Source organism: Macrobrachium nipponense, chromosome 6 (assembly GCF_015104395.2).
Source record: "Macrobrachium nipponense isolate FS-2020 chromosome 6, ASM1510439v2, whole genome shotgun sequence".
Classification (NCBI taxonomy): domain Eukaryota; kingdom Metazoa; phylum Arthropoda; class Malacostraca; order Decapoda; family Palaemonidae; genus Macrobrachium; species Macrobrachium nipponense.
The window spans coordinates 2809618-2820487 of record NC_061108.1 but is presented as its reverse complement, the minus strand read 5'-3'; positions in this window follow the sequence as shown (position 1 = coordinate 2820487).

The window sequence follows — 10870 nt, the reverse complement described above, 5'->3', positions numbered from 1 at the left end:
TGTGTGTGAGTGCGTCTTTTCAACTGCCCTCCCGCGCTGATGAAACTGCGGCTGATACCGGATAAATTAAGAGCCCAACTCATACGCAGGTTGTTTGACCACAATGATGACCTCGGAAGGCGGGTACCTTCCCCCTCCCCCCATCCCCCCATCCACCTTCAACCCCCATTGCCTCTCTCATTCAAGGGGGTGAGGGGGCGGCCGGATATCCTCCTCCAAATCTTTTCCGTATTCTCCTTTCCAGGAGACGTTATTGGTTTCAACGAGGCTTCGAGAAAGTTGTGTATCGATCTCAGTACTAGTTTAGGTGGCGCCCCCCCCCCCCCCCCCGTCTCTCTCTCTCTCTCTCTCTCTCTCTCTCTCTCTCTCTCTCTCTCTCTCTTCGGAATCCTCTCTCACACAGGAGATTGGATTCTGGATTCTGATGGTGGCGGGAGGAATGATGATTAGGGCATGCTCCCTTTTTCACTCTTGATTTTTATCGCTGCAGGTAGGGGGAACGGTTGGAAACCCCCACTCACCCCTTCCCCCCAAAAAAAACCACCACCCCACCCCCCTAGTACTCCCCAGCTCCTCGATTGAAGGACTTCTTACAAATTCTTATGAAAGACCTTATCTTACCTTGTGTTATTGCGAGTGGATTCAGTTTTTATTTCTGTCCGACTGTCTTTCTCGACGGTCGAATCGGTATTTGTCTTTCGTCATTGGTTGGGTAAAGTGTCTCCTTTTTTTGTGGGTGGGGAGGGGGTTGTACTGTAGTGTCTTTTACAGTTTCACGCACACACGAGACCTTTAAAAAAGAACTCTGTCTGCGAACACAGGTGGCGATATTGCTCATGACAGATCATTGGTTCCATCATCTCCTCGACGTCCCATTTGGGATGGCTGCATCTGCCCATCCAAGAAGTAATACCGTCGCAGCTGTTGAGATTTGGAAAAAATAAACGCTATAGAATCTCGTTATTCTATGCCCTAGTGTTTAAAAAAAAAACTTATAGAATCTCATTATTTTATGGCCTGGTGTTTAAAAAAAAAACATATAGAATCTCATTATTTTATGCCCTGGTGTTTAAAGAAAACTATAGAATCTCGTTATATTATGCCCTGATGTTTGAAAAACACTATAGAATCTCGTTATTCTATGTCTTGGTGTTTAAAAAACCTTTAGAATCTCGTTATTTTATGCCCCGATGTTTAAAAAAATCTATAGAATCTCGTTATTCTATGCCTTGGTGTTATTTTGTTGTGAAAGTTTAATCCGTTGAACACATTGGGCAGGAGTTTTCAAGAATTTTATATATATTTGTAGTTGGAGATCTAAAGTTTAAAGTGTGTTTATATTTTATGAATTTTTGTGTGTTGAATGTTACATGGAGATGCATTCGGCGTCTTTACAACTTGAAAGTAACCACGTATAACAGTTGAAATGGAGATATTATACGGTTACTGAGTAGAAGATTTGCCCCATCCCCTACTCCAGTGCACGTGTCAGATTATGTTGTTCCCAGAAGTCTGTCTTCTTAGGACAAAGCACAGAGAGAGAGAGAGAGAGAGAGAGAGAGAGAGAGAGAGAGGGGGGGGGGGGGGTTGAAATTAGGGTTAAGACGTCCAGGAAGGCGTTAGGTTAGCAGCAGGACCTTGCTTCAGATCATGTCCAGAGCGAGGACTCCCTTATATGACCAAGGTTTAGCCGAAGACCACCTGCTGCTTATCGCACCTCCTGGAATCCATACTGGACAATCAGATGATCTAGACTGGAGAATGGACATTTAAGTATAAGCTCAGTGATATGCTACAGCAGAAGGCGTTTTTGGAACAGTCTAAAATGGACCGTGATTCCAACTGTGTAAGGCTTTCCTTCGGTGCCAAACTACCAAAAAGGAACTTTTGAGAGTTTGTTTAAATCAACTTGACTTCCAAGTATGGCATGGCTGTTGATTGCATCATTCCCGTTCTGTTCCATGTCACTCTAAAAGGGAAATGGGTGATGATCTGGATTGTAGATGCTTCCTTCTCTCTCTCTCTCTCTCTCTCTCTCTCTCTCGAAAGAAAATTGCTTTCTAATCTGTTCAGAAGGTCAGGGAAAGGTTGCTTGCGATCTTCATCTTTGAGAGAGAGAGAGAGAGAGAGAGAATTAATATGATTCTCTCAAAGAGATTACTCTCGGGATCTTAAAATTTATCGACAGTATTTTCGTTTTTTTTGTGAATGCTTTTGTTAAGCAAGTCTCTCTCTCCTCTCTCTCTCTCTCTTCTCTCTCTCTCTCTCTCTCTCTCTCTAATAAAAAAATTGCTTTCTGATCTGTTCAAAAGGTCAGGAAAGGAAAAAAGATAAAATTGAATGCATGTCACGCCAAGAATTTTTTATGTGAGATGACTTGTATCAGTTTTCTCCATTGAAAAGTTTCGCTTTAAATCTCCATGCTTTATTTGCGAGAGAGAGAGAGAGAGAGAGAGAGAGAGAGAGAGAGAGAGAGAGAGAGAGAGACTCACAGGGGAAATTCTGAACGGTTCTACTCTCCACAAACTGAAAGGCTGTGGGCTTATATGGGACCAATAGATGCTTGTATATAATTCTGTGAGTACCGTCATTGGTGGAAGAGTGAAATAGCTGTGTCAGGTTTTCATAAGTTGTATTTTAACAGAGATCTTTCACATTCATAATTAACCCCTGATCCAATAATATATCCAAGGGCAACCAGATTCGCTGAACAGCAACACCAATATACCGTAAATGTTCCTCGCTGTCGAACTTCTCTGTTCCAGAGGTCCTTTATTCCTCGCACCGCTGTAATTGGAACTTCAGAAGAAATCCCAGCGATGATGCAATGCATTGCTACCTTCTGTTACTTCTTTTTCATGGACGCCATATTCTCTGGAAGCTTGAATTTCAAGTCAGTGGCCCCTGTGGTGGGCTTGTTCCTAATGTCTCTCTCTCTCTCTCTCTCTCTCTCTCTCTCTCTCTCTCTCTTTACCATAACAAACAAAAGTCCATGCTCTGAACTTTTTAATAAAAGACTACATTCGATATGAAGTTTAGTTTTTTTTTTTTTATTTGATCCCAGAAGGATTCAATTTATTTTACACGCAGAAAGCCCAACTGTTCTCTCTCTCTCTCTCTCTCTCTCTCTCTCTCTCTCTCTCCTTTCTCTGTCATACTGATTGGAAACCAAAGAGACCAAATCAGTTCCAACTTGGGTCCCAACTTCTTCGACCTGGAAAATCTCGAAGGGTCGTAAACCTCTCGTACTATTTTGTTGGCCTGGTGCGATTGTTTAGAGCGCTTTGTTGGTTTCGAATTTGTCATAAAAGGTCACATCGAACTAGGTGTGTGTGTGTGTGTGTTTGTGTGTGTGCGCGTCTTACTTCTATTCTCTCCCGTCTCCCTTATTTCGTTTCTTACGAAGCCCAGATTGTAAATAGTTATTACCTGGCCACTAGAAGTATTAAATGAAAACTGATAAAGGGGGCGGGGGTATATTGTTCCCAGTGTACCTCAAGCGATGCACTGTGGGCATAACATTTAAGTTTTTTTTCAGCATCCCTTCGGCCCATAACTGCAATCCCTTTCATTCCTTTTACTGCATCTCCTTTCATATTCTCTTTTTACCATTTTACTTTCCACTTTCTGACAATTGTATTATTGTGCAACTGCTTTGAGGTTTTCCTCCTGTTACACCTTTCAAATCCTCTCTAATCCCTTTCAGCGCTGAATGACTTCACAGGTCCCATCGCTAGGCCTGTGGCCTGAATTTCACATCTTATTCCATTCCTGTATGGAATTTATAATGATGGTAGATAAGAGTTTTTTTTGTAATTTATGTATTTCCTTTTTTTAGTTATCAGCTCCTTAAGGTAGACTTGCGATGAGATTTGCTGTTTGTGAAGTATGACAACAACACTTGCAGTAATGTGGTAAGATGCCGCATACAATTTGGGTTGGACCACCCGGACTGTTTCTCTGTTGATGGAATTCATCAAACCAGTTTTGTTTCGTCAGTACCAGATAGAGGCCTTCCATATTCTACGAAATGTACTTCTTCAGTATTCAATTCTCCCTCTCTCCCTCTCTCTCGCTCTGAAGGATTGACAAATGATATGGGCACGTGATGACTCGATTCTCTCTCTCTCTCTCTCTCTCTGAAGGATTGACAAATATGGGCACGTGATGACTTGGTTCTCTCTCTCTCTCTCTCTCTCTCTCTCTCTCTCTCTCTCTCGCAGTGCCATTTTGCTTGGTGAGACGTTACCACGCACAGTCTGATTAATCAACAGATATCACACGTTTAACATACGTCTGGAAATGTATAAATATCTAGAAGTGTTTGTGAACTGTCGGTGATAAGATTAGTGTGAAAATAGTTGTATAAAGCGTCTACTAAGTTAGTTTATCAAGTGAAATACTGTAAATCAGATCAAGATGGCAGTAAGTTCCAACTGTGGAAAAAAATGGCGAAATTTAGTGTGTTTAGCAGATTCGCAATACGATGAGGTAGCAGGAAGGGAGCTGGCATTTCTCATCTATGAGATCAACAACAGCCCTAACCAAAAAGATACAAAAGCATTCATAGATATATTAGACGGATATGATCCTTCAAACTGGAACAAATCAACAGAAAACATCTTGAAAATAAATGAAGAAGTTCCAAATAAAATCCAAGTGGTCAAGGGACTCATAAAGAAAATATATATAAATCAACATATTCCGACAAAGAAAATGAATAAGGTGAACATTGTGAATATCCTAATTGATGCAATAGGAAAAAAAATGCCAAAAGAATGCAAACTGTGTAAGGTGTGGTATACCATAGTAAATCCATAAAACCTGATCAGAAAATGTTCTGCATACAACATTCCGACGCATCCTCAATGTGCTGAAGTTATGCAAGATGTGAGAAAGGATACCAGAATATTTTGCTCAACATGTCCATCATGGATAGACAATGTTATTAAATCAAGACTGAATGTACAAGTAGTTGAGGATGAAGAAGAAGAGGAAGAGGAAGAAGAAGAAGAGGAAAACGGAAGAGAAGTAAACAAAACTGAAATGACAGAAAAAAATAAGGAAAACAAAGAACAAGATAAAAGTATGGATGCAGAGATACTCATTGATACTACATATGAGGCAATCAAGCAGCATACATACGAAGAAACAAATTATAACATGACAACACAAAAGAGTATCCTGAAGAGTACCCAGATCTGCACAATGATGGGAAAGAGGAAAAAATAGACAAGAAAGACAAAGTCTGCAACCTTTTGAAAAGAGGGAGTTGCAGATTAGGAGAAAGATGTTACTCCAAACATCCCAAGGTATGTCACAACTATGAAATCTATGGTAAATGTGCATACCTAGACGGCTATGAGGATGATTGCAGAGATCTACATCCAAAAATATGCAAAAACATAAAAGAAGGAAAAGGATGTAAGTTTGACAAAAAATGTAAATATATGAACCTTGTAGCCATGAATCAAAATCAATTAAATAATCAATCAAATAATAAAATCCAAAATAAGAAAGAAACAAATAAAGAGAAGAACAAAGAATATGAGGTGAAGGAAAAAAGCAAGTCAGCACCGCGATATGGAGTGTCGCAAAAATTTTCCAAGCATCAGCTCCAAGATACAGCTCAAGAGATAAGAACTGTATTTATAATGCAAGAGGATATTGCAGATACGGAGAAAATTGCAGATTCAAACACAAAATGAATAATTATGATGAAGGAAGATCAAATAATATGGAAAAGTTGGATTTTTTTATGTCAGAATTTCTGGAAATGAAGAAAAGAACAAATACCAGAGCAGGAAAGAGACACGGGAAAATCCTTATTACCCACATTAAATGAAGGAGAAAACACGCAAACCATCATAGTGATGAATGCGCAGGGTTTAGTTATGAGTAACTCAAAAAGAAAAATAGAGTACTTAGAAGAACTAAACCAAACTGAAAAGAAAATAGATATAATGAATATAAGTGAAACCTGGTATTCCCAAGAGACTGGGAATGATGATCAAATAAAAGGGTTCCAAACTTATAGATCAGATAGAAAAAATAGGAATCAAGGGGGAACCGCAATATATGGGAAAGACAAAAAACAAGGAAAAATATATGATAATATAGTAACTCAGAATGTGAACTAATAGCGGTAGAATTTGAATCTGAAAAATTAATGAAAATAGTAATATATAGACCTCCTAATACTAAAGAGTTTGACATAATAATAGAAAAATTGGATGATATATGTAGAAATCACAAGGACTGGACTATTCTCTTATCCGGAGACTTTAACTTTCCTTTCGTAGACTGGAAAGAATGAATAGGAGATTGTGGTTGTATTTATACATATAAAAAAGAGAGTAATAGTAGGGCAGAAGATAAGAGGCAATTCGAAAAGCTATTAGATATGCTACTAGAATACAACATTCAACAAATAAATCACCTGCCAACAAGAAAGGAAAATACTTTAGACCTAGTATTTGTGAACGAGGTGAATTATATTAAAGAAATAATAGTTTATAATGCGAGTATTTCAGACCATAATGTCATAGAATTAACAGTCCATTCCAAAGCAAGTGAAAACAGAGATAAGCAAGAAATGAAAAAGTGGGAAGGATATGGAAAATACAACTTCTACAGTAAAAATATAAAATGGTCAGAAATAAATAAAGAATTAAACAAAGATTGGTATAACATTTTCGTAAGTGATAACATAAGGGTAAATACGGAGATATTATATAAAATATTAGAGAAAATAGTGGATGAATATGTACCGAAGAAGAAAAGTAAACATCAGTCATGCATACCAAGAGACAGAAGGATCTTGTTCCAGAAAATCAGAAAGTGGAAAAAAGGTCTTGCAAAAGAAAAAAATGCATGGAAAGTGATCGAACTAAGAAGTAAGATAGAAAATGCAGAACAAAAAATTATACAATCAAAAGAAAATGAAAAACGGGACTTGGAAGAAAAAACCCTAGTAAATATCAAGCAAAACCCCAAACTATTATACTCTTATGCGAAAAAGATGAATAAAAGAATAATAGAAATAGGCCCTCTAAGAATTGAAGGGAGATTAACGAATGAAAAAAAGGAAATATGCAACATATTGGCCGAACGATATAAGAGAGAATTCACCCCTAGAATTGATAATGAAGATAATGATATAGAAGTAAAGGACGAAAATAGTGAATATTTAGCAGACAGATATTAATGAAGCTGATATTGTGCAGGCTGTTAATGAAATTAAAAATGGAGCTGCTGCAGGGCCTGGTGGTGTCCCTGCTATTTTGTTAAAGAAAGTAGTTCATTCTATCGCAAAGCCACTTGCAATATTATTAAGACAAAGTGTAGATACAGGCAAGATTTATGATGAGCACAAATTAGCATATATTACCCCTACTTTCAAAAGTGGATCAAGACTAGAGGCAAGTAATTATAGGCCTGTGAGTCTAACATCACATATTATGAAAGTGTATGAAAGGGCAATGAAGAAAAATGTTATGAAACATTTAATAAAAAATAATTTGTTTAATATAGGACAACATGGTTTCGTACCCAGAAAAAGTACACAAACCCAACAACATGTTAGTCCACCGTGAGAACATATTCAAAAATATGAAAAGCGGAAATGAAACAGACGTGGTTTATCTAGACTTTGCAAAAGCTTTTGACAAGGTAGACCATAATATATTAGCGAAAAAAATTAGAAAACATAATATAGTGGATAAAGTAGGAAGATGGTTAAAAGAATTTTTACACAACAGAAAACAGATAGTTATTGCAAACGATGAGAAATCGGATGAAGCTAAGGTAATATCCGGTGTGCTACAAGGTACGGTGTTAGCTGCATTACTGTTTGTTATTATGATTGCAGACATAGACAGTAATGTTAAGGACTCGGTAGTGAGTAGTTTTGCCGATGACACAAGAATAAGTAGAGAAATTACTTGTGATGAAGATAGGAACGCGCTACAAAGAGACCTTAACAAAGTATATGATTGGGCAGAGGTAAATAGGATGGTATTTAAGTCTGATAAATTTGAATCAATAAATTATGGAGACAGAGAAGGAAAGCTATATGCATATAGGGGACCTAATAATGAGACAATCACAAATAAGGAAGTAGTTAAAGACCTTGGTGTGATGATGAATAGGAACATGTTATGCAATGATCAAATAGCAATTCTATTGGCAAAATGTAAAGCAAAAATGGGAATGTTGTTACGGTACTTCAAAACAAGAAAAGCTGAACACATGATTATGCTTTATAAAACATATGTTCGTAGTCCACTTGAATATTGCAATATGATATGGTACCCACATTATCAAAAGGATATTGCACAAATAGAGAGTGTACAAAGGTCCTTTACAGCTAGAATAGAAGAAGTTAAGGACCTTGACTACTGGGAAAGACTACAATCCTTAAAATTATATAGTCTAGAAAGGAGAAGAGAACGCTACATGATAATTCAAGCATGGAAACAGATAGAAGGAATAGCCGAAAACATCATGGAGCTAAAAAATATCAGAAAGAACAAGCAGAGGTAGATTAATAGTGCCCAAAACTATACCAGGAAAAATGAGGAAAGCACACAGGACATTAATCCAATACGCACCAGCATCGATAATGCAGCGTCTATTCAATGCGTTGCCAGCTCATCTGAGGAATATATCAGGAGTGAGCGTAGATGTGTTTAAGAAAATGCTCGACAAATATCTAAGCTGCATCCCAGACAACCAAGATTGGAAGATGCAAAATATACCGGAAGATGTACTAGCAACTCTCTGGTAGACATTAGAGGTGCCTCACACTGAGGGACTTGGGGCAACCCGAACAAGATGTTAGGTCTGTAAGGTAAGGTCTCTCTCTCTCTCTCTCTCTCTCTCTGAAGGCTTGACAAATATGGGCACGTGATGACTTGATTCTCTCTCTCTCTCTCTCTCTCTCTCTCTCTCTCTCTCTCTCTCTCTCTCTAAGTTTTGTAAAGCAGTTTTTTTACTACATTGGATTCAAAGTCGTTCAGTTTTGAATCAACAAAAAGTAGATTACAATCAAACCTGCTCTATCTGTGATAACTTTTTTCTTTTTATAGATTCCCTGCAGAGATCTTTTTTTTTTATAGATTCCTGCAGATAATTTTTTTTGTAGTACCCTGCAAAGAACTTATTTTGATAGATTCGCTGTAGTTTTTGATTATTTTTTATTATATATATATATATATATATATTATAATATATTATTAATATATTCTATCTATATGTATATATATATATATATAATATATATATATATAATATATACATATATATACTATATATATATATATATATGATATATATATATATATATATATATATATATATATATATATATATATATATATATATATATATATATATATATATATTTTAAGCAATTTCACTTCTCGCTTTATCTGAGCCCGAGTCTTCCTCTTCCTCCTCCTCCCTTAGATGCTATTCTACAGAAAGCGAAAATGAATAGGCGTTGGAGGAACACCTCCCACTGGAACAAAGTTGACGTTTCTCCTCAATCATGTATTCAACACTCGAAGTGTGGGTTACTTTCATGGAGCACACTAGTGATTTCATGGCCTTTTTTTTTTTTTTTTTTTTTTTTGATCGCTTGTGCCTACGTGATTATGCTTTTTTTTTTATCGCTGGTGCCTACGTGATTATGCTCTCTCTCTCTCTCTCTCTCTCTCTCTCTCTCTCTCTCTCTCTCTCTCTCTCTCTGATTCTGCCGATTGATAAAATAACAGCAATTCAAATTTTACTTAACAGGTTTGATTCGAAAGAAAGACAAAATTGTCTGGAGAAACAAAAACTAGTTAAATTATCCTAAATTGCATCTGTGTTATAATTTTAATCATTTATATATTCATATATTATATGTTGATAGATCGATATGTTTATTTTTATAGTGTATTTACTTTTTAGCGAAGGCAGGAAAAACAGCAGCTATAGCATTGTTGAATTCTCGAGATATTTTTTCTTTCTTTCTTTCTTTCTTTCCTTTTATAATCTTATTCGACTGTGGTGGCACTAATTGCCTTTCATCCTCCGGTCCTTCTCGGTCAGAAGAAGGAGAATTCCAATTAGTGCTTTAATTCAATAGACTTTAATTCAATAGACTTTAATTTATTAGACGCTCGGATTTTCTTCAGGTCCCGAAGTGCATTCAAGACTGCATGGAGATATTAGGGCCTCGTCGGAGCCCCATTTCGGGTGGGATTGATTGAAGAAGTTCCGTGAGGGAATGGGATGGATGGGTGGGGGGGAGGTGAAGAAGAATTCTCTCTCTCTCTCTCTCCTCTCTCTCTCTCTCTCTCTCTCTCTCTCTCTCTCAGTGTGAAAGAATTGTACGCATAGGAATGCACGGGATATACATAGACATGTATACTTATCCATATGTATTTGTGTATGTGTAATATATATAAAATTATTAATTTATATATATACATATTTATCTACATAAACATATATATGTATATAATGAAAATACCGGAGAATTCACTTATAAAATAATAGAATGAAAGCCATAAATTACTAAATAGAAACAAAACTATATGCAATTTTATGTATTGAGAAATTAATAAAAAAACGAGACAATTCTGTTGAAGTACGAGTTTATTGTAGGCTTGAAGTCCGAGTTTACTGTACGCTCGAACCATGTACGGCGCACGAAGTAAGCCTTGTACACAATTCAAGGGGTCGTTGGTTGTGCCCATGTACGTCGAGGAATTGAGTTCGTTAGTTCGTGCGCTCTTCTTCCAAATTCGTGCGACCTGAATCATCATCGTCCTTCGTGCACTGTCGTGCCCTATTTTATGGGCCGGTCGGGTTAAGTATGGTT